The following is a 23,405-nucleotide window of genomic DNA, read 5'->3' as shown; positions in this document are numbered from 1 at the left end:
CAGGGCTTCAGTCTCTATCCCTCTCTTCAGCCTGTGTTCAGGCTTTCAGTCTCTATCCCATTCTTCAGCCTGTGCTCAGGATTTCAGTCTCAACCCGTTCTTCAGCCCGTGCTCGGGGTTTCATTCTCAATCCCTCTCTACAGCCTGTGCTCAGGGTTTCAGTTTCAACCCGTTCTTCAGCCGGTACTCTGGGTTTCAGTCTCTTCCCTTCTCTTCGGCCTGTGCTCAGGATTTCAGTCTGTATCCCTCTCTTCAGCCTGTGCTCTGGGTTTCAGTCTCTACCCGTCTCTTCAGCCTCTGCTCTGGGTTTCAGTCTCTACCCCTCTCTTCAGCCTGTGCTCTGGGTTTCAGTCTCTACCCCTCTCTTCAGCCTGTGCTCTGGGTTTCAGTCTCTACCCCTTTCTTCAGCCTGTCCTCAGGGTTTCAGTCTCTACCCCTCTCTTCAGCCTGTGCTCTGGGTTTCTGTCTCAAGCCCTTTCTTCAGCCTGTGCTCAGGGTTTCAGACTCTACCCCTTTCTTCAGCCTGTGCTCAGGGTTTCAGTCTCAACCTGTTCTTCAATCTGTACTCAGGTTTTCAGTCTCTACCCCTCTCTTCAGTCTGTGCTCAGGGTTTCAGTCTCTACCCCTTTCTTCAGCCTGTGTTCAGGGTTTCTGTCTCTACCCCTTTCTTCAGCCTGTGCTCTGGGTTTCAGTCTCTACCCCTTTCTTCAGCCTGTCCTCAGGGCTTCAGTCTCTACCCCACTCTTCAGCCTTCTGCTCAGGGTTTCAGTCTCAACCACTTCCTTCAGCCTGTGCTCAGGGTTTCAGACTCTACCCCTTTCTTCAGCCTCTGCCCAGGGTTTCAGTCTCTAACCCTCTCTTCAGCCTGTACTCAGGCCTTCAGTCTCTACCCTTCTCTTCAGCCTGTGTACAGGTTTTTAGTCTCTACCCCTTTCTTCAACCTGTGCTCAGGATCTCAGTCTCAACCCATTCTTCAGCCCTTGCTCAAGGATTCATTTTCTACCCCTCTCTTCAGCCTGTGCTCAGGGTTTCAGTCTCAACCTGTTCTTCAGCCGGTGCTCTGGGTTTCAGTCTCTTCCCCTTTCTTCAGCCTGTGCTTAAGGTTTCTGCCTCAACCCCTTTCTACAGCCTGTGCTCAGGGTTTCAGACTCTACCCCTTTCTTCAGCCTGTGCTCAGGGTTTCAGTCTCAAACCATTCTGCAGCCTATTCTCAGGATTTCAGACACTACCCCATTCTTCAGCCTGTGCTCAGGGTTTCAGTCTCAACCTGTTCTTCAGTCTGTAATCAGGTTTTCAGTCTCTACCCCTTTCTTCAGCCTGTGCTCAGGGTTTCAGACTCTACCCCTTTCTTCAGCCTGTGCTCAGGGTTTAAGACTCTACCCCTTTCTTCAGCTTGTGCTCAGGGTTTCAGTCTCTAACCCTCTCTTCAGCCTGTGCTCAGGTTTTCAGTCTCAACCTGTCCTTCAGCCTGTACTCAGGGCTTCAGTCTCTATCCCTCTCTTCAGCCTGTGTTCAGGCTTTCAGTCTCTATCCCATTCTTCAGCCTGTGCTCAGGATTTCAGTCTCAACCCGTTCTTCAGCCCGTGCTCGGGGTTTCATTCTCAATCCCTCTCTACAGCCTGTGCTCAGGGTTTCAGTTTCAACCCGTTCTTCAGCCGGTGCTCTGGGTTTCAGTCTCTTCCCTTCTCTTCGGCCTGTGCTCAGGATTTCAGTCTGTATCCCTCTCCTCAGCCTGTACTCAGTGTTTCAGTCTCTACCCATCGCTTCAGCCTGTGCTCAGGGTTTCAGTCTCAACCTGTTCTTCAGTCTGTACTCAGGGTTTCAGTCTCTACCCCTCTCTTCAGCCTGCGCTCAGGGTTTCAGTCTCTAACCCTCTCTTCAGCCTGAGCTCAGGGTTTCAGGCTCAACCAGTCCTTCAGCCTATACTCAGGGCTTCAGTCTCTACCCCTCTCTTCAGCCTGTGTTCAGGGTTTTAGTCTCTACCTCTTTTTTCAGCCTGTGCTCAGGGTTTCAGTCTGTACCCCTTTTTTCACCCTGTGCTCGGGGTGTCAGTCTCTACCCTTCTCTTCAGCCTGTGCTCAGGGTTTCAGTCTTTCCGATCTCTTCAGCCTGTGCTCAGGATTTCAATCTCAACCCCTTCCTTCAGCCTGTGCTCAGGGTTTCAGACTCTACCCCTTTCTTCAGCCTGTGCTCAGGGTTTCAGTCTCTAACCCTCTCTTCAGCCTCTGCTCAGGGTTTCAGTCTCAACCTGTCCTTCAGCCTGTACTCAGGCCTTCAGTCTCTACCCCTTTCTTCAGCCTGTGCTCAGTATTTCAGTCTCAACCCATTCTTCAGCCCTTGCTCTGGGTTTCAGTCTCTACCCCTCTCTTCAGCCTGTGCTCTGGGTTTCAGTCTCTACCCCTTTCTTCAGCCTGTGCTCTGGGTTTCTGTCTCAATCCCTTTCTTCAGCCTGTGCTCAGGGTTTCAGACTCTACCCCATTCTTCAGCCTGTGCTCAGGGTTTCAGTCTCAACCTGTTCTTCAGTCTGTAATCAGGTTTTCAGTCTCTCCCCCTTTCTTCAGCCTGTGCTCAGGGTTTCAGTCTCTACCCCTTTCTTCAGCCTGTGTTCAGGGTTTCAGTCTCTACTCCTTTCTTCAGCCTGTGCTCTGGGTTTCAGTCTATACCCCTTTCTTCAGCTAGTCCTCAGGGTTTCAGTCTCTACCCCTCTCTTCAGCCTGTGCTCTGGGTTTCTGTCTCAAGCCCTTTCTTCAGCCTGTGCTCAGGGTTTCAGACTCTACCCCTTTCTTCAGCCTGTGCTCAGGGTTTCAGTCTCAACCTGTTCTTCAGTCTGTACTCAGGTTTTCAGTCTCTACCCCTCTCTTCAGCCTGTGCTCAGGGTTTCAGACTCTACCCCTTTCTTCAGCCTGTGTTCAGGGTTTCTGTCTCTACCCCTTTCTTCAGCCTGTGCTCTGGGTTTCAGTCTCTACCCCTTTCTTCAGCCTGTCCTCAGGGTTTCAGTCTCTACCCCACTCTTCAGCCTTCTGCTCAGGGTTTCAGTCTCAACCACTTTCTTCAGCCTGTGCTCAGGGTTTCAGACTCTACCCCTTTCTTCAGCCTCTGCCCAGGGTTTCAGTCTCAACCTGTCCTTCAGCCTGTACTCAGGCCTTCAGTCTCTACCCTTCTCTTCAGCCTGTGTACAGGTTTTTAGTCTCTACCCCTTTCTTCAACCTGTGCTCAGGATCTCAGTCTCAACCCATTCTTCAGCCCTTGCTCAAGGTTTCATTTTCTACCCCTCTCTTCAGCCTGTGCTCAGGGTTTCAGTCTCAACCTGTTCTTCAGCCGGTGCTCTGGGTTTCAGTCTCTTCCCCTCTCTTCAGCCTGTGCTTAAGGTTTCTGCCTCAACCCCTTTCTACAGCCTGTGCTCAGGGTTTCAGACTCTACCCCTTTCTTCAGCCTGTGCTCAGGGTTTCAGTCTCAAACCATTCTGCAGCCTATTCTCAGGATTTCAGACACTACCCCATTCTTCAGCCTGTGCTCAGGGTTTCAGTCTCAACCTGTTCTTCAGTCTGTAATCAGGTTTTCAGTCTCTACCCCTTTCTTCAGCCTGTGCTCAGGGTTTCAGTCTCTAACCCTTTCTTCAGCCTGTGTTCAGGGTTTCAGTCTCTACCCCTCACTTCAGCCTGTGCTCAGGGTTTCAGTCTTTACCCCTCTCTTCAGCCTGTGCTCTGGCTTTCAGTCTCTACCCCACTCTTCAGCCTGTGCTCTGAGTTTCAGTCTTTACCCCTCTCTTCAGCCTGTGCTCTGGGTTTCTGTCTGAATCCCTTTCTTCAGCCTGTGCTCAGGGTTTAAGACTCTACCCCTTTCTTCAGCTTGTGCTCAGGGTTTCAGTCTCTAACCCTCTCTTCAGCCTGTGCTCAGGTTTTCAGTCTCAACCTGTCCTTCAGCCTGTACTCAGGGCTTCAGTCTCTATCCCTCTCTTCAGCCTGTGTTCAGGCTTTCAGTCTCTATCCCATTCTTCAGCCTGTGCTCAGGATTTCAGTCTCAACCCGTTCTTCAGCCCGTGCTCGGGGTTTCATTCTCAATCCCTCTCTACAGCCTGTGCTCAGGGTTTCAGTTTCAACCCGTTCTTCAGCCGGTGCTCTGGGTTTCAGTCTCTTCCCTTCTCTTCGGCCTGTGCTCAGGATTTCAGTCTGTATCCCTCTCTTCAGCCTGTACTCAGTGTTTGAGTCTCTACCCATCGCTTCAGCCTGTGCTCAGGGTTTCAGTCTCAACCTGTTCTTCAGTCTGTACTCAGGGTTTCAGTCTCTACCCCTCTCTTCAGCCTGCGCTCAGGGTTTCAGTCTCTAACCCTCTCTTCAGCCTGAGCTCAGGGTTTCAGGCTCAACCAGTCCTTCAGCCTATACTCAGGGCTTCAGTCTCTACCCCTCTCTTCAGCCTGTGTTCAGGGTTTTAGTCTCTACCTCTTTTTTCAGCCTGTGCTCAGGGTTTCAGTCTGTACCCCTTTTTTCACCCTGTGCTCGGGGTGTCAGTCTCTACCCTTCTCTTCAGCCTGTGCTCAGGGTTTCAGTCTTTCCGATCTCTTCAGCCTGTGCTCAGGATTTCAATCTCAACCCCTTCCTTCAGCCTGTGCTCAGGGTTTCAGACTCTAACCCTCTCTTCAGCCTCTGCTCAGGGTTTCAGTCTCAACCTGTCCTTCAGCCTGTACTCAGGCCTTCAGTCTCTACCTCTTTCTTCAGCCTGTGCTCAGTATTTCAGTCTCAACCCATTCTTCAGCCCTTGCTCAGGGTTTCATTCTCTACCGCTCTCTTCAGCCTGTGCTCTGGGTTTCAGTCTCTACCCCTCTCTTCAGCCTGTGCTCTGGGTTTCAGTCTCTACCCCTTTCTTCAGCCTGTGCTCTGGGTTTCTGTCTCAATCCCTTTCTTCAGCCTGTGCTCAGGGTTTCAGACTCTACCCCATTCTTCAGCCTGTGCTCAGGGTTTCAGTCTCAACCTGTTCTTCAGTCCGTAATCAGGTTTTCAGTCTCTCCCCCTTTCTTCAGCCTGTGCTCAGGGTTTCAGTCTCTACCCCTTTCTTCAGCCTGTGTTCAGGGTTTCAGTCTCTACCCCTTTCTTCAGCCTGTGCTCTGGGTTTCAGTCTATACCCCTTTCTTCAGCTAGTCCTCAGGGTTTCAGTCTCTACCCCTCTCTTCAGCCTGTGCTTAGGGTTTCAGTCTCCACCTGTTCTTCACTCTGTACTCAGGTTTTCAGTCTCTACCCCACTCTTCAGCCTGTGCTCAGGGTTTCAGTTTCTACCCCAGCCTGCTTTCTGGGTTTCAGTCTCTACCCCTCTCTTCAGCCTGTGCTCTGGGTTTCATTCTCTACCCCACTCTTCAGCCTGTGCTCAGAGTTTCAGTGTCAACCCCTTCCTTCAGCCTGTGCTCAGGGTTTCAGACTCTACTGCTTTCTTCAGCCTGTGCTCAGGGTTTCAGTCTCTACCCCTCTCTTCAGCCTGTGCTCAGGGTTTCAGTCTCAACCTGTCCTTCAGCCTGTACTCAGGCCTTCAGACTCTACCCCTCTCTTCAGCCTGTGTACAGGTTTTTAGTCTCTACCCCTTTCTTCAGCCTGTGCTCAGGATCTCAGTCTCAACCCATTCTTCAGCCCTTGCTCAGGGTTTCAGTCTCAACCTGTTGTTCAGCCGGTGCTCTGGGTTTCAGTCTCTTCCCCTCTCTTCAGCCTGCGCTTAAGGTTTCTGCCTCAACCCCTTTCTTCAGCCTGTGCTCAGGGTTTCAGTCTCAAACCGTTCTTCAGCCTGTGCTCAGGGTTTCAGTCTCTATCCCTCTCTTCAGCCTGTGCTCAGGGTTTCAGGCTCAACCCGTCCTTCAGCCTATACTCAGGGCTTCAGTCTCTATCCCTTTCTTCAGCCTGTGCTCAGGATTTCAGACTCAACCCGTCCTTCAGCCTTTACTCAGGGTTTCAGTCTCTACCCATCTCTTCAGCCTGTGCTCAGGATTTCAGTCTCAACCTGTTCTTCAGTCTGTACTCAGGGTTTCAGTCTCTACCCCGTCCTTCAGCCTATAGTCAGGGCTTCAGTCTCTACCCCACTCTTCAGCCTGTGTTCAGGCTATTAATCCCTACCCCTCTCTTCAGCCTGTGTTCAGGATTTTAGTCTCTACCTCTTTTTTCAGCCTGTACTCAGGTTTTCAGTCTCGAACCCTTTCTTCACCCTGTGCTCGGTGTGTCAGTCTCTACCCTTCTCTTCAGCCTGTGCTCAGGGTTTCAGTCTTTACCCCTCTCTTCAGCCTGTGCTCTGGGTTTCAGTCTCTACCCCTCTCTTCAGCCTGTGCTCTGGGTTTCAGTCTCTACCCCTCTCTTCAGCCTGTGCTCTATGTTTCTGTCTCAATCCCTTTCTTCGGCCTGTGCTCAGTGTTTCAGACTCTACCCCTTTCTTCAGCTTGTGCTCAGGGTTTCAGTCTCTAACCCTCTCTTCAGCCTGTGCTCAGGGTTTCAGTCTCAACCTGTCCTTCAGCCTGTACTCAGGGCTTCAGTCTCTACCCCTCTCTTCATCCTGTGTTCAGGCTTTCAGTCTCTATCCCTTTCTTCAGCCTGTGCTCAGGATTTCAGTCTCAACCCGTTCTTCAGCCCGTGCTCAGGGTTTCATTCTCAATCCCTCTCTTCAGCCTGTGCTCAGGGTTTCAGTCTCAACCCGTTCTTCAGCCGGTGCTCTGGGTTTCAGTCTCTTCCCCGCTCTACAGCCTGTGCTCAGGATTTCAGTCTGTATCCCTCTCTTCAGCCTGTACTCAGGGTTTCAGTCTCGACCCCTCTCTTCAGCCTGTGCTCAGGGTTTCAGTCTCTACCTGTTCTTCAGTCTGTAGTCAGGGTTTCAGTCTCTACCCCTCTCTTCAGCCTGTGTTCAGGGTTTTAGTCTCTAACCCTCTCTTCAGCCTGAGCTCAGGGTTTCAGGCTCAACCAGTCCTTCAGCCTATACTCAGGGCATCAGTCTCTACCCCTCTCTTCAGTCTGTGTTCAGGGTTTTAGTCTCTACCTCTTTTTTCAGCCTGTGCTCAGGGTTTCAGTCTGTACCCCTTTCTTCACCCTGTGCTCGGGGTGTCAGTCACTACCCTTCTCTTCAGCCTGTGCTCAGGGTTTCAGGCTTTACCCATCTCTTCAGCCTGTGTTCAGGGTTTCAGTCTCTACCCCTTTCTTCAGCCTGTGCTCTGGGTTTCAGTCTCAACCCATTCTTCAGCCCTTGCTCAGGGTTTCATTCTCTACCCCTCTCTTCAGCCTGTGCTCAGGATTTCAGACTCAACCCGACCTTCAGCCTTTACTCAGGGTTTCAGTCTCTACCCATCTCTTCAGCCTGTGCTCAGGGTTTCAGTCTCAACCTGTTCTTCAGTCTGTACTCAGGGTTTCAGTCTCTACCCCGTCCTTCAGCCTGTGCTCAGGGCTTCAGTCTCTACCCCTCTCTTCAGCCTGTGTTCAGGATTTTAATCTCTTCCCCTCTCTTCAGCCTGTGCTCAGGATTTTAGTCTCTACCTCTTTTTTCAGCCTGTACTCAGGGTTTCAGTCTCTAACCCTTTCTTCACCCTGTGCTCGGGGTGTCAGTCTCTACCCTTCTCTTCAGCCTGTGCTCAGGGTTTCAGTCTTTACACCTCTCTTCAGCCTGTGCTCAGGGTTTCAGTCTCTACCCCTTTCTTCAGCTTGTGCTCAGGGTTTCAGTCTCTAACCCTCTCTTCAGCCTGTGCTCAGGGTTTCAGTCTCAACCTGTCCTTCAGCTTGTACTCAGGGCTTCAGTCTCTACCCCTCTCTTCATCCTGTGTTCAGGCTTTCAGTCTCTATCCCTTTCTTCAGCCCGTGCTCAGGGTTTCATTCTCAATCCCTCCCTTTAGCCTGTGCTCAGGGTTTCAGTCTCAACCCGTTCTTCAGCCTGTGCTCTGGGTTTCAGTCTCTTCCCCTCTCTTCGGCCTGTGCTTAGGATTTCAGTCTGTATCTCTCTCTTCAGCCTGTACTCAGGGTTTCAGTCTCGACCCCTCTCTTCAGCCTGTGCTCAGGGTTTCAGTCTCAACCCATTCTTCAGCCCTTGCTCAGGGTTTCAGTCTCTACCCCTCTCTTCAGCCTGCGCTCAGGGTTTTATTCTCTAACCCTCTCTTCAGCCTGAATTCAGGGTTTCAGGCTCAACCAGTCCTTCAGCCTATACTCAGGGCTTCAGTCTCTACCCCTCTCTTCAGTCTGTGTTCAGGGTTTTAGTCTCTACCTCTTTTTTCAGCCTGTGCTCAGGGTTTCAGTCTGTACCCCTTTCTTCACCCTGTGCTCGGGGTGTCAGTCTCTACCCTTTCTTCAGCCTGTGCTCAGGGTTTCAGTCTTTACCCATCTCTTCAGCCTGTGTTCAGGGTTTCAGTCTCAACCCCTTTCTTCAGCCTGTGCTCTGGGTTTCAGTCTCAATCCCTTTCTTCAGCCTGTGCTCAGGGTTTCAGACTCTACCCCTTTCTTCAGCCTGTGCTCAGGGTTTCAGTCTCTACCCCGTCCTTCAGCCTATAGTCAGGGCTTCAGTCTCTATCCCTCTCTTCAGCCTGTGTTCAGGCTTTTAATCTCTACCACTCTCTTCAGCCTGTGTTCAGGATTTTAGTCTCTACCTCTTTTTTCAGCCTGTGCTCAGGGTTTCAGTCTCTAACCCTTTCTTCACCCTGTGCTCGGGGTGTCAGTCTCTACCCTTCTCTTCAGCCTGTGCTCAGGTTTTCAGTCTTTACCCCTCTCTTCAGCCTGTGCTCTGGGTTTCAGTCTCTACCCCTCTCTTCAGCCTGTGCTCTGGGTTTCAGTCTCTACCCCTCTCTTCAGCCTGTGCTCTGGGATTCTGTCTCAATCCCTTTCTTCGGCCTGTGCTCAGGGCTTCAGACTCTACCCCTTTCTTCAGCTTGTGCTCAGCGTTTCAGTCTCTAACCCTCTCTTCAGCCTGTGCTCAGGGTTTCAGTCTCAACCTGTCCTTCAGCCTGTACTCAGGGCTTCAGTCTCTACCCCTCTCTTCATCCTGTGTTCAGGCTTTCAGTCTCTATCCCTTTCTTCAGCCCGTGCTCAGGGTTTCATTCTCATTCCCTCCCTTTAGCCTGTGCTCAGGGTTTCAGTCTCCACCCGTTCTTCAGCCGGTGCTCTGGATTTCAGTCTCTTCCCCTCTCTTCGGCCTGTGCTCAGGATTTCAGTCTGTATCCCTCTCTTCAGCCTGTACTCAGGGTTTCAGTCTCGACCCCTCTCTTCAGCCTGTGCTCAGGGTTTCAGTCTCAACCTGTCCTTCAGCCTGTACTCAGGCCTTCAGACTCTACCCCTCTCTTCAGCCTGTGTACAGGTTTTTAGTCTCTACCCCTTTCTTCAGCCTGTTCTCAGGATCTCAGTCTCAACCCATTCTTCAGCCCTTGCTCAGGGTTTCATTCTCTACCCCTCTCTTCAGCCTGTGCTCAGGGTTTCAGTCTCAACCTGTTGTTCAGCCGGTGCTCTGGGTTTCAGTCTCTTCCCCTCTCTTCAGCCTGTGCTTAAGGTTTCTGCCTCAACCCCTTTCTTCAGCCTGTGCTCAGGGTTTCAGTCTCAAACCGTTCTTCAGCCTGTGCTCAGGGTTTCAGTCTCTATCCCTCTCTTCAGCCTGTGCTCAGGGTTTCAGGCTCAACCCGTCCTTCAGCCTATACTCAGGGCTTCAGTCTCTATCCCTTTCTTCAGCCTGTGCTCAGGATTTCAGACTCAACCCGTCCTTCAGCCTTTACTCAGGGTTTCAGTCTCTACCCATCTCTTCAGCCTGTGCTCAGGGTTTCAGTCTCAACCTGTTCTTCAGTCTGTACTCAGGGTTTCAGTCTCTACCCCGTCCTTCAGCCTATAGTCAGGGCTTCAGTCTCTACCCCTCTCTTCAGCCTGTGTTCAGGCTATTAATCCCTACCCCTCTCTTCAGCCTGTGTTCAGGATTTTAGTCTCTACCTCTTTTTTCAGCCTGTACTCAGGTTTTCAGTCTCTAACCCTTTCTTCACCCTGTGCTCGGTGTGTCAGTCTCTACCCTTCTCTTCAGCCTGTGCTCAGGGTTTCAGTCTTTACCCCTCTCTTCAGCCTGTGCTCTGGGTTTCAGTCTCTACCCCTCTCTTCAGCCTGTGCTCTGGGTTTCAGTCTCTACCCCTCTCTTCAGCCTGTGCTCTATGTTTCTGTCTCAATCCCTTTCTTCGGCCTGTGCTCAGGGTTTCAGACTCTACCCCTTTCTTCAGCTTGTGCTCAGGGTTTCAGTCTCTAACCCTCTCTTCAGCCTGTGCTCAGGGTTTCAGTCTCAACCTGTCCTTCCGCCTGTACTCAGGGCTTCAGTCTCTACCCCTCTCTTCATCCTGTGTTCAGGCTTTCAGTCTCTATCCCTTTCTTCAGCCTGTGCTCAGGATTTCAGTCTCAACCCGTTCTTCAGCCCGTGCTCAGGGTTTCATTCTCAATCCCTCTCTTCAGCCTGTGCTCAGGGTTTCAGTCTCAACCCGTTCTTCAGCCGGTGCTCTGGGTTTCAGTCTCTTCCCCTCTCTTCAGCCTGTGCTCAGGATTTCAGTCTGTATCCCTCTCTTCAGCCTGTACTCAGGGTTTCAGTCTCGACCCCTCTCTTCAGCCTGTGCTCAAGGTTTCAGTCTCTACCTGTTCTTCAGTCTGTAGTCAGGGTTTCAGTCTCTACCCCTCTCTTCAGCCTGTGTTCAGCGTTTTAGTCTCTAACCCTCTCTTCAGCCTGAGCTCAGGGTTTCAGGCTCAACCAGTCCTTCAGCCTATACTCAGGGCTTCAGTCTCTACCCCTCCCTTCAGTCTGTGTTCAGGGTTTTAGTCTCTACCTCTTTTTTCAGCCTGTGCTCTGGGTTTCAGTCTCAACCCATTCTTCAGCCCTTGCTCAGGGTTTCATTCTCTACCCCTCTCTTCAGCCTGTGCTCAGGATTTCAGACTTAACCCGTCCTTCAGCCTTTACTCAGGGTTTCAGTCTCTACCCATCTCTTCAGCCTGTGCTCAGGGTTTCAGTCTCAACCTGTTCTTCAGTCTGTACTCAGGGTTTCAGTCTCTACCCCGTCCTTCAGCCTATAGTCAGGGCTTCAGTCTCTACCCCTCTCTTCAGCCTGTGTTCAGGATTTTAATCTCTACCCCTCTCTTCAGCCTGTGCTCAGGATTTTAGTCTCTACCTCTTTTTTCAGCCTGTACTCAGGGTTTCAGTCTCTAACCCTTTCTTCACCCTGTGCTCGGTGTGTCAGTCTCTACCCTTCTCTTCAGCCTGTGCTCAGGGTTTCAGTCTTTACCCCTCTCTTCAGGCTGTGCTCAGGGTTTCAGTCTCTACCCCTTTCTTCAGCTTGTGCTCAGGGTTTCAGTCTCTAACCCTCTCTTCAGCCTGTGCTCAGGGTTTCAGTCTCAACCTGTCCTTCAGCCTGTACTCAGGGCTTCAGTCTCTACCCCTCTCTTCATCCTGTGTTCAGGCTTTCAGTCTCTATCCCTTTCTTCAGCCCGTGCTCAGGGTTTCATTCTCAATCCCTCCCTTTAGCCTGTGCTCAGGGTTTCAGTCTCAACCCGTTCTTCAGCCGGTGCTCTGGGTTTCAGTCTCTTCCCCTCTCTTCGGCCTGTGCTCAGGATTTCAGTCTGTATCCCTCTCTTCAGCCTGTGCTCAGGGTTTCAGTCTCGACCCCTCTCTTCAGCCTGTGCTCAGGGTTTCAGTCTCAACCCATTCTTCAGCCCTTGCTCAGGGTTTCAGTCTCTACCCCTCTCTTCAGCCTGCGCTCAGGGTTTTAGTCTATAACCCTCTCTTCAGCCTGAGCTCAGGGTTTCAGGCTCAACCAGTCCTTCAGCCTATACTCAGGGCTTCAGTCTCTACCCCTCTCTTCAGTCTGTGTTCAGGGTTTTAGTCTCTACCTCTTTTTTCAGCCTGTGCTCAGGGTTTCAGTCTGTACCCCTTTCTTCACCCTGTGCTCGGGGTGTCAGTCTCTACCCTTCTCTTCAGCCTGTGCTCAGGGTTTCAGTCTTTACCCATCTCTTCAGCCTGTGTTCAGGGTTTCAGCCTCTACCCCTTTCTTCAGCCTGTGCTCTGGGTTTCAGTCTCAATCCCTTTCTTCAGCCTGTGCTCAGGGTTTCAGACTCTACCCCTTTCTTCATCCTGTGCTCAGGGTTTCAGTCTCTAACCCTCTCTTCAGCCTGTGCTCAGTGTTTCAGTCTCAACCTGTCCTTCAGCCTGTAGTCAGGCCTTCAGTCTCTACCCCTCTCTTCAGCCTGTGTACAGGTTTTTAGTCTCTACCCCTTTCTTCAGCCTGTGCTCAGGATCTCAGTCTCAACCCATTCTTCAGCCCTTGCTCAGGGTTTCATTCTCTACCCCTCTCTTCAGCCTGTGCTCAGGGTTTCAGTCTCAACCTGTTCTTCAGCCGCTACTCTGGGTTTCAGACTCTTCCCCTCTCTTCTGCCTGTGCTTAAGGTTTCTGCCTCAACCCCTTTCTACAGCCTGTGCTTAGGGTTTCAGACTCTACCCCTTTCTTCAGCCTGTGCTCAGGGTTTCAGTCTCAAACCGTTCTTCAGCCTGTGCTCAGGGTTTCAGTCTCTACCCCTCTCTTCAGCCTGTGCTCAGGGTTTCAGTCTGTACCCCTTTCTTCACCCTGTGCTCGGGGTGTCAGTCTCTACCCTTCTCTTCAGCCTTTACTCAGGGTTTCAGTCTCTACCCATCCCTTCAGCCTGTGCTCAGGGTTTCAGTCTCAACCTGTTCTTCAGTCTGTACTCAGGGTTTCAGTCTCTACCCCGTCCTTCAGCCTATAGTCAGGGCTTCAGTCTCTACCCCTCTCTTCAGCCTGTGTTCAGGCTTTTAGTCTCTACCCCTCTCTTCAGCCTGTGTTCAGGATTTTAGTCTCTACCTCTTTTTTCAGCCTGTGCTCAGGGTTTCAGTCTCTAACCCTTTCTTCACCCTGTGCTCGGGGTGTCAGTCTCTACCCTTCTCTTCAGCCTGTGCTCAGGGTTTCAGTCTTTACCCCTCTCTTCAGCCTGTGCTCTGGGTTTCAGTCTCTACCCCTCTCTTCAGCCGGTGCTCTGGGTTTCAGTCTCTTCCTCTCTCTTCAGCCTGTGCTCAGGATTTCAGTCTGTATCCCTCTCTTCAGCCTGTGTTCAGGGTTTCATTCTCTACCCCTCTCTTCAGCCTGTGCTCAGGGTTTCAGTCTCAACCTGTTCTTCAGCCGCTACTCTGGGTTTCAGACTCTTCCCCTCTCTTCTGCCTGTGCTTAAGGTTTCTGCCTCAACCCCTTTCTACAGCCTGTGCTTAGGGTTTCAGACTCTACCCCTTTCTTCAGCCTGTGCTCAGGGTTTCAGTCTCAAACCGTTCTTCAGCCTGTGCTCAGGGTTTCAGTCTCTACCCCTCTCTTCAGCCTGTGCTCAGGGTTTCAGTCTGTACCCCTTTCTTCACCCTGTGCTCGGGGTGTCAGTCTCTACCCTTCTCTTCAGCCTTTACTCAGGGTTTCAGTCTCTACCCATCCCTTCAGCCTGTGCTCAGGGTTTCAGTCTCAACCTGTTCTTCAGTCTGTACTCAGGGTTTCAGTCTCTACCCCGTCCTTCAGCCTATAGTCAGGGCTTCAGTCTCTACCCCTCTCTTCAGCCTGTGTTCAGGCTTTTAGTCTCTACCCCTCTCTTCAGCCTGTGTTCAGGATTTTAGTCTCTACCTCTTTTTTCAGCCTGTGCTCAGGGTTTCAGTCTCTAACCCTTTCTTCACCCTGTGCTCGGGGTGTCAGTCTCTACCCTTCTCTTCAGCCTGTGCTCAGGGTTTCAGTCTCTACCCCTCTCTTCAGCCTGTGCTCAGGGTTTCAGTCTGTACCCCTTTCTTCACCCTGTGCTCGGGGTGTCAGTCTCTACCCTTCTCTTCAGCCTTTACTCAGGGTTTCAGTCTCTACCCATCCCTTCAGCCTGTGCTCAGGGTTTCAGTCTCAACCTGTTCTTCAGTCTGTACTCAGGGTTTCAGTCTCTACCCCGTCCTTCAGCCTATAGTCAGGGCTTCAGTCTCTACCCCTCTCTTCAGCCTGTGTTCAGGCTTTTAGTCTCTACCCCTCTCTTCAGCCTGTGTTCAGGATTTTAGTCTCTACCTCTTTTTTCAGCCTGTGCTCAGGGTTTCAGTCTCTAACCCTTTCTTCACCCTGTGCTCGGGGTGTCAGTCTCTACCCTTCTCTTCAGCCTGTGCTCAGGGTTTCAGTCTTTACCCCTCTCTTCAGCCTGTGCTCTGGGTTTCAGTCTCTACCCCTCTCTTCAGCCGGTGCTCTGGGTTTCAGTCTCTTCCCCTCTCTTCAGCCTGTGCTCAGGATTTCAGTCTGTATCCCTCTCTTCAGCCTGTGTTCAGGGTTTCAGTCTCTACCCCTCTCTTCAGCCTGTGTTCAGGGTTTCAGTCTCTACCCCTTTCTTCACCCTGTGCTTGGGGTTTCAGCCTCTACCCCTCTCTTCTGCCTGTGCTCAGGGTTTCAGTCTCAACCCGTTCTTCAGCCTGTGCTCAGGGTTTCAGTCTCTAACCCTCTCTTAAGCCTGTGCTCAGGGTTCCTTCTTCTTCAGCTCCAACTCAGGTTTCTGACTCTACCTCCCAGCATGCCGAGGACACTGCTTCTTGCCCGGAAGGGGCCAACTGGGCTGACTGATCCCCCAGCCCAGCATTCTCCCGATCCGTCGACCTTTGTTGGTGGGGTCCTGGTGCCCCACGGGGAATGCCCCACAGACTGCAGGACCCAGCGTCCAGCCAAATGCCAAATCGGATGTTTTTTTCTTTGTTTTTCTTTCATTTTTTTCTTTCGATTTCTGTTCTTTCCCTTCCTTTGCTTTCTTTATTTTCTTTCCTTTTCTTTATTTTGTTTCCCTTGCTTTCACTTTTCATTAGTGCCTGGTGCAATGGTCTTTCGTGCTTTGCTGGCTAATTTCTCTTGCTGATCTGCTTAACTAATTGGTTGTCCTTTTTCTTTTGAGTAGGGTAAAATGAGGCAGTGTATGAGGATTATCCCTGAGATAATGGATGTCTGAACCATTAAGCAGGCCCTAATCTGCCAAAGCACAAAAACCCAGAAATCACACAATTTTGGATGCAACATTCTGGGGAATCCCAGCCTTGAGGGGGCAGGAACCATAAAATGGGGCAAAACCCAGAGCTGCTGGATTTTTGCCCAATTCATAAAAAGCCAGTGAAAGCATTATTGAATTTAATTTGCAGACAAAGCGCTCGGTGTTGAGTCTCTGTTCTGCACCAGTATATCAAAACTGTCTCTGATACAATGTCAGTTTGAAATGAAGGTTAAGAATGCATTGTAATGCCAGCATTTATTAAGACTCTTTTAGATAGCTGGGAATTTGGGCACATGTCCCATCGTGATTTTTCTATCCATTAATGAACACGTAATCACAGAAGGGTGTGCCACGAGCACTGAAGACCCTCTCTCCACCCCACCCCGTATTTTAAATGAGAGAACAAAACGTGTGCCACGTAGTATTTTCAAACCTCTCAGGATGTTTCAAAGTCGTTCTGGCATTTGGCTTTTCTTTACCCATGTACTATTTTAAAACATTTTCAAAATGTATATTGAACAAACAAATGAAACATCTCCAGCAATCATTGGCCATAAATATGTGGTGACAGTTGTTACAGTGTTACAACTCCTGTCCATTCTGGGGACTGTATTGCTCAGAAGACTTGCAAATAGTGTGGACCCATTTTACTTGGTGTGAAATTATCTTAATAAATGAATACAGGGCAGAATTTTCTGCCTGCTGGGCAGAAGGGCCCGACCCAATCTCCGGTGGGTGGGGAACCGATCCCCGCGAGAGAAGCAGGCACAGCCGCCATTTTAAGTGGGCGGGCCAATTAAGGTTCACCCAGCGTGATGTCCGCCAGGAAGCGCTATGAGCTTCCTGTGCGGGCGGGGGGGATTCCCCAAATGCGAGAGTGCGCACTTTCACGCATGCGCACGAAAGAGCACACATCTCCCTGAGGCTAAATTCTGCCTGAGGGAGATCGCTGACATCTGTGTAAACTTTAAAAATAGAAAAACAATAAAAACCTTAACATGTCCTCCTCATGTGACAATGTCACACAAGATGGGACATGTTAATAAATTTCACTGAAACTTTAATAAACTTTTTTAAACCCTACATGAAACCTCATCCCTCCGGTGGATGAGGTTTCATGTTTTTTCAGAAACCTGCTGGGGCTCCTGGCCTGCCCACCAACCTTAAGGTTGGACGGGCAGGGCCTTTAATTGTTTCAATGATCCTGTCAATGGCCTCAATTGGCCATTGACAGGTCAGCGGGCGGACAGCTGATCTCGCTGTGCCCCCACCTTCCTGAAAATTTAAATGGGACGGAATGACGTTGGGGGTTCTCCCCGATGTCATCCCACGTCATTTTGCCGTTGACGAGCGGGCCCCGCCCCCTGCTTGCCGATGGCAAAATCTAGCCCACGGTTTCTGAAAACTTTTTGGTGCTTTGATAATTTATCTTTTTTGGTTTGTACACAAAAGAAAGATTGTCAGGAGAAGAATAATATGGGAATAATCACCCTACCACTGAATATTCTTTATTAACATCTACATGACACTGACTGGCAGCTTCCATTAGCTCTTGGCCAATTCATTATCTGGGTGAAGTTTTTCTCTACGTGTTAGATGCAGTGAAATCGAGAACATGTTAAGGAAGACTGATCTTAATTACTTCCCTGTTGTTGTTCACAAAAAATCTTTTTTTTGGTCAGTCAGATTCCTAACAGCTGCTGAAACCTTTCATTATGCTTAACACACCTCAAATTACTAGGAAATCCAAATTGCACCAAGTTTATTTAGCCCAATATGGAAAGCATACTCTCCCTATTAGAGATGTGCGAATTACCTTATCCCTAAGCACAGGTTGGCAACATTGCAAGCTTACAGATCCCCTCCCTACACCTTCAAGTGTGGATACAGGTTTGCTGTTCAAATGTAACCAGCTGAAAATCCATAGCTTGCCAATTCAGTGCATTGCCACATTTCCTGCTTCTTACCCAGCAAGCTAGATATTAATTTAGAGCGTTACCTAAAGTCAAGCGAGAAGAAACCAAATCCCCCTTCCCTTCTCCCCAGTGATGAGTCTACTTGGCCTGGTCCCATCAATTAACCAAAATCACTTACAATCTTCTCAACACCTTGGAGTGCCACAGATGTACCTGGATCAAATGCTGGAGTGCCACTTCTGCCATTGAGAGTTAACTTGTTTCCAATATCATATCACCAGCCAAATTAATCCCAAAGAATTCCATCTGCCTCCTTCTCAAAAAGTGCAGTCAGAAGATGGTCTTTTGAATGACCTGATGTGCTTGTTTCCGCTCATACAGTAAAAAAAAAAAAAAATTTCTGACTGCATCATTTCCTCTCTCAGATATTGTGAAATTGCAAGTGTACTTCCCACAAATTTTCATTCTTGCAGCATAATTGTCATTTCCCTGTATGTGCTGCAGACAAGGCATGCACAAGGTTGTGAGCACACATTTGGAAAACCAGTGCTTAATGGCTTCTTTATCAGGATATTTTAGGCTCATAGTAACTTTCAGCAGTTTCAGAAGGGTGGTGGCTGCTGCTGGTACCACACCTACTTGAGGCCTAAATTTGTTGCAGGATCCCAGGCCACAAATGGTTAAGGAGCGGGGGTTGTGGGGAGAGGACAGAGGGGGATTGGCAGCAAGGACAGAGGGTTAGCTATCAGCAGCCCCCTCCCCCCATTCCCGACGCTGGGCCCATTGATCAGGCACTGAGTGCCTTTGAAGAGAGACACTCTGGGAGCCCACAAGCAACTCCACACACAGTTGCCTGTCATGGTCCCCACATGACAAGCCCTTTACCCACCACTGGGTTAATACCAGGGGAGATACGATGAGGGCCTTTAGTGAGCATTAACTGCCATTAAGAGTCAGCTTGTTTCCAATATCACATCACCAGCCAACTGTAGGTTCAGCTTTACAAAGTTGCTGAAGTTAAAGTTGGCACCACTGTTCATTTGAAGACAAAGGGTTTATCTGCGCTTGCTAGTTTTGGCAGGCTCCCACTGCAATAGCGCTTGTGCTCAGCCTTGAAAAGATTTTAAACAATGGCAGCTTTGACCAGCTGAAGACTTCTCAATTTCACGCGATGCTATAGGGTCGCGCACGTGTCGAATCTTGGCCTTTGCTGGTGTTTAAAATTGATTCTTTAACTGCAATTTTTCCATTTTGGAGTGAGCACAGGCGCTGACTCAGGAACATGTTTTTTGTGGCAGAATTTTAAATGGCAATTTTGACCACTAAATTTAAAGGGCAGAATTTTGCCCTTGGCGTGCGGGCTCGGCACAGGCGAGTGATGGCAGCTGCCCACGATTGGCAACATTCCATGATTTTACGCGGGCGGGCCAATTAAGACCCTCCCCGCATGATATGTGAGCGGCAGCGCTGAGCGCTGCCTGTGCAGGTGGAGTGGGGGAGTGCGAGTAGGCCTCGCACGAACTTCGTGCATGCCCGCGGATGAGGTTTCCAAAAAAATGCAAAGGTCACTTGGCCTTTTCGCCTGCCCTCCAACCATTAGGTTCAGTGGGCAATGAAAAATTCAAGTCAATTGTTAACTTAATGGCCTTAATAGGTCTTTTAATTGTCGGCAGGCATGCTGCCACCAACCAAACTATCACACGACTGCGCATTGACGTTGGCACGCTCAGCCAACGTCATCACGCGTCATTTCATTCTGGGTTGGGTCGGGCGCACGCCCACCTGCCGAGATAAAAATTCTACCCAAATGTTTCTCAGGACATGCTTTATCCTGGAATTCAAATGTTTTAGCCCACCCTTGCTAGGCCTATTGACCTGAACTCAAATTGGACTTCCAAGAGATCCCAAGGAGTCTTCAGCTGTAGCGAAGAATTTTAAATTTCTACCTTCAGCTTCCAAGCCTTTCTTTGGAGCTTTTCCCTGGTGATTTTCCTCTGCACATCTGCTTCTTGAGCTTTTTTTCAGACCTGAATGCTCCTTCGATTTTTTCTTTAGTCTTAGAAAAAAGTGCAGTTTTTCTCTGCTTTTTTTGCGAGGTTTCAGGTTTTTCCATTTGCTGCTATCATGTAGGATGCTACGTACTGTTCAGTAGGTCTTAATGAAGTCTTTATTGTCTTAAGTAGATTAACTGTATATATTTGTTAAATACAAGAACTATGTACATATATACAGTAAAGGGTTCAAGCTAGAGAGTTGTCTCCATGCTTGCTTCTGCATATAGCTCTGTCCAACACTAGACTGACCCCGAGGCGTGTGTCATGTGTTTTCCCTTTCATCACTGTGTGGGCAGTACTGTACTCAGTCCCACACTAACCCTACATGTGCCAGACTCATATGCTACATTTATAAGCTTTTATTTTCAGTTAAAACAATCTATCCAACATGATTCCCCCAAGTGCAGGTTTTGGGTAGTTTAAGCATCCTTCTTTTACCCTTTGCAGGTTACACCATTTTGCAAAGTTCTTAGAAATTCTGCAAGGGTTTCCCAAACTCCTTTGTAACTTTAATGTAAACTCTGCAGAAGCCCCTGAGAAACCATTAGAAAAACTGAAAAAACAGGAAGAATGTAAAAATATATATTAATTCAGGTAGCATATAATAACAGAAAATAAAACTAAAGCAACTACAAGAATAGTCATGGAGGAATATAATTACAATATTTTGAATGCAGCATTGATTAATAACTTCAGTGTGTCCTTCAAAAGTTATTTGAAATCAAAAATATTCTGATTATAATGGAAATACATTTGCTTCTCAGAAACTGCAGTAACAACCTTCAGGCAACATTCAGTTTTGAATTACACCAATCTGTGTAAGTGGCGTTTAAGATAAGTCTTGATATTGTCAGGGGAAAAAAGAAGAAAGGTGAAATGTTTTCACTGCAAAGAATCACTGAAGGTATTCGTGCCTATGCGGCATTATTACCAACTGCTTCAATGACATTTAAGGTAATTGTAAAACAAGCCTTCGTCTGAAAAAGAAATGTTATGTTACTAATTTGCAGCTTGTTCAACTCACAACCTGATTTTGCAAAGCTTTGCTGGTGGGCTTGAGCCTCACATTGTTTGTGAAATCAGATGCACAGGCTGGATTGATTAGCAGTCGTTAGCTAAACAAAATGTCGGCTTTTGAAGTCTGGACTTGTGATCAGTGCAACCCTCAGTTTAGTGAAATATGTTATTTAATCACAACATTTTGCATTTATAGAGGACCCTTAACACAGAAAAACTTTCCAATATGTTTCATAGAGACAAAGGCCAAAGTCGGGACCCATTGAGGATGGGACAGAAAAATTTGGCGAACCAGCAAAAAGTCCATTGACTTTCGGAGGGAATTTTGGGACTGGAAAATCCCAGCCATAATCAGAAGCTAAGCAAAATAAGGATATAATTTGGCTCAGATTTTGCTTTAAGGATAACAACAAAGTTAACAGAATCCACCATTATCAAGAAGTAAGTGGACAGCAACTTCCAGTAATGGCATTTCCCCAGTTAAACATGGAAATCATAAAGCTGCTGTCTGAGTTAACTTCACATCCTGAAGCTTTACTATGCCGGTATCTTGCCAAGAGACTCAGCTTTGGAACCTATGGACAGGATTCCAGTTTCTGTACTTACATGATAGATACCCATTAAACTCACCAGAAGAAGTGAAGGTTTGTCCATTCCAGTAAGTGCTTTTTATGGCAATCTTAATTATTGCTAAACAGCCTCAATGGCACTGAAAATTAAATTTAATAAATGTGAAGTCTCATTCTTTCAGATTTTATTTATGGTTAGCAATTTAAAGAAAGCAAAAATCCACGGGCAACATTTCCCACCACCCAACCCCCCCACCCCATCAGGGGGATGTGCGGGAGTGAGCGCGGGGCAGGTGTGTTCCTAATCGGCGTCCCCGGTTGGGGGTGTGCCGCCATTTTATGTGGGCAGGCCAATTAAGGCCTGCCCAGCGTGACATCTGCTCAGAAGCGCTGTGCGCTCCCTGAATGGGCGAGGGGGGGGCGGGGAGGTGGTGGGTGGATTCCCTGACCAGGAGTGTGCTCTTTCGTTCATGCACGTGAAAGAGTGCACAGAGCTCCCTGAGGCAAAGTGCCAACTCAGGAAGATCAGTGAAAGTTGTAACAATTTTTGGAAGAGTACAAAAAACGTTCCTGACATGTCCCCCTCATGTGACACTGTCACATGAGCTGGGATGTGTCAATCTCTTTTACATCAACATTTTATAAACATTTTAAATCCCTATTTAACTAGTGGATGAGGTTTCATGATTTTTCTGAAGGCCGCCTGGGCTCTTGGCCTGCCCGCCAACCTTAAGGCTGGACGAGCTGGTCCACTAATTGTCTTACTTTTTAAGGGCCTTAAGTGGCCTTTGAAAGTTCAGTGGGCACGCAGCTGATTCAGCTGCGCACCCGCCGAGCTGAAAATCTAAATGACGTGGGGTGAGGTCGGGACACAGGCCCAATGTCACCCCGTGTCATTTTACGCATCGGTGAGCAGACCCTGCCCCCTGCTCGCCAACCGGAAGATGCAGCCGCATGTTTTAATCTTTTTCTTTCTGTCTCTATTAATACCATATTTGTTTCCCTCTCTTTATTTCATTTGCTGTAAATAAATTGGCAGTTGGGAGCATTCTTGCCTTTGAATCACTAGGTTCTGGGGTCAACTCCCACTTGAGGGCTTAAGCACAAAACCAAGGCTGATACTCCAGTCCAATACTGAGGGAGCACTGCACTGTCAGAGGTGCTGTCTTTCGGATTAGATATTAAACTGAGGTCCCATCATCATGCTCAGGTGGATGTAAAAAATTCACGTGGCACCAATATGAAGAAGAGTAGGGGAGTTATCACTGTGGTAAAATTTTTAGCTTGGCAGGCGGGCGCGCACCGGGCATGCATCCCGACGTCATTGTGCACTCACACGACATTTCAGTTGGCAGGTGTGCAGCGGACTCGGCAGCACACCCGCTGACAATTAAAAGGCCTATTAAGGTTTACTCTATATTCAGGAATCATACCACCAGTTCTCAAGAGGCTTTTTATTAAACTAAATGAAACATTTTATTAACTTACACAAGTTAAATATATAAACATGGCTACAAATTACTCTGATCATAACTGTTAACAAGCGCGCCCGCCGACAATTAAAAGGCCTATTAAGGCCATTAAAAAGTTAATGAAAATAAATTTTTCGCTGCCAATCCAACTTTATGGTTGGCAGGCGGGCGAACAGGCCAAGCGGCCTTTGCACTTTTTTGGAAACCTCATCCACGGGCAGGATGTGGTTTCCAAAAGCAAACACAAATAAAATAAAAACTTTATTTTTTAAATTAAAAACATGTCCCTGCTCATGTGACCGAGTCACACGAGGGGACGTGTTTCACTACATTTTTATTTTTTTAATTATATTTTTTCATATACCTTCATAACTGCCTCAGGGAGATTATGTAGTGCACATTTGCGCTTATGCGCTAAGTTGGTGCTTGGCCCGCTTGCCCCCCACCCGCACCCCCCCCGACCCCCCCACCCCCCCCCCCCCACAGGCTGTGCTCAGCGCTGCCGCTCGTGTTTCATGCTGGATGGGCCTTACTTAGCCTGCCAGTGTGAAATTGCCTTCCGTGCCCGATTGCAGGCAGCTGTTGGCTTCCCAACTGCTGAGCCCTAATGCCAAGGGCAAAATTCTGTTCGTGGTGTCCTGGCCAATATTTAGACCTCAATCTACATCACAAAAAACAGCTTATACAGTGTCATGAAGCTATTAATGTTTATAATATTACTGGAAAGTATTTTTCTTCTAAAATAGAGGTTTAGTCTGTGGGAGATTAGTCTTAATTGGATTAAAGCCAGTTAGCTGGGTGCTTTGACAAGTACTAATTTTGAGCCGTAAAGAGTGAGGTAGAGTGCATTTTCATTTTTTGTAAAGAGCATTCAAGAAGTGGGGTGAAAGCTGGCACCTATCCAGCAGAGACCAAGCAATATGTTTATATTACTAATAAAATTGGTGCAATGAAGGGATTCTATTGTTAAAAGGTTGAGTTCAAAGAGGCTGGTGATACAATGAGAATTTACGTTCAATGGGCTGTGCTAGCTATAGCTTCAGCAGTTTTGTGTGAGTAGAGCAGAGGCAATGTGACAGCAAAAGCAGCTGTAAGCCTCTAACTGTCTTCACAGGAGCCAAAGTGAAAAGAATCTAATTTTGAATTTGTAAGGTGAAAATGCTTTGCCTGGTGTCTGGTTAAGTTTGTGCGTTGCTGTTGCCTTAATGGAGATTAGTTTGGGAATTTGTTAAAAGTTATGAGTGTAGTAATTTGTAGCCATGTGTATATATTTAACTAGTGTAAATTAATAACTAGTGTAAATTAATAAAATGTTTCATTAAGCTTAATATAAAACCTCTCGAGAACTGGTGGTATGATTCCTGAATTTAGAGTTGCATCTCAAATATAACAC

The sequence above is a fragment of the Carcharodon carcharias genome, chromosome 11, assembly GCF_017639515.1.
Source record: "Carcharodon carcharias isolate sCarCar2 chromosome 11, sCarCar2.pri, whole genome shotgun sequence".
NCBI classification, from domain to species: Eukaryota; Metazoa; Chordata; class Chondrichthyes; order Lamniformes; family Lamnidae; genus Carcharodon; species Carcharodon carcharias.
This window is presented reverse-complemented; position numbering follows the sequence as displayed.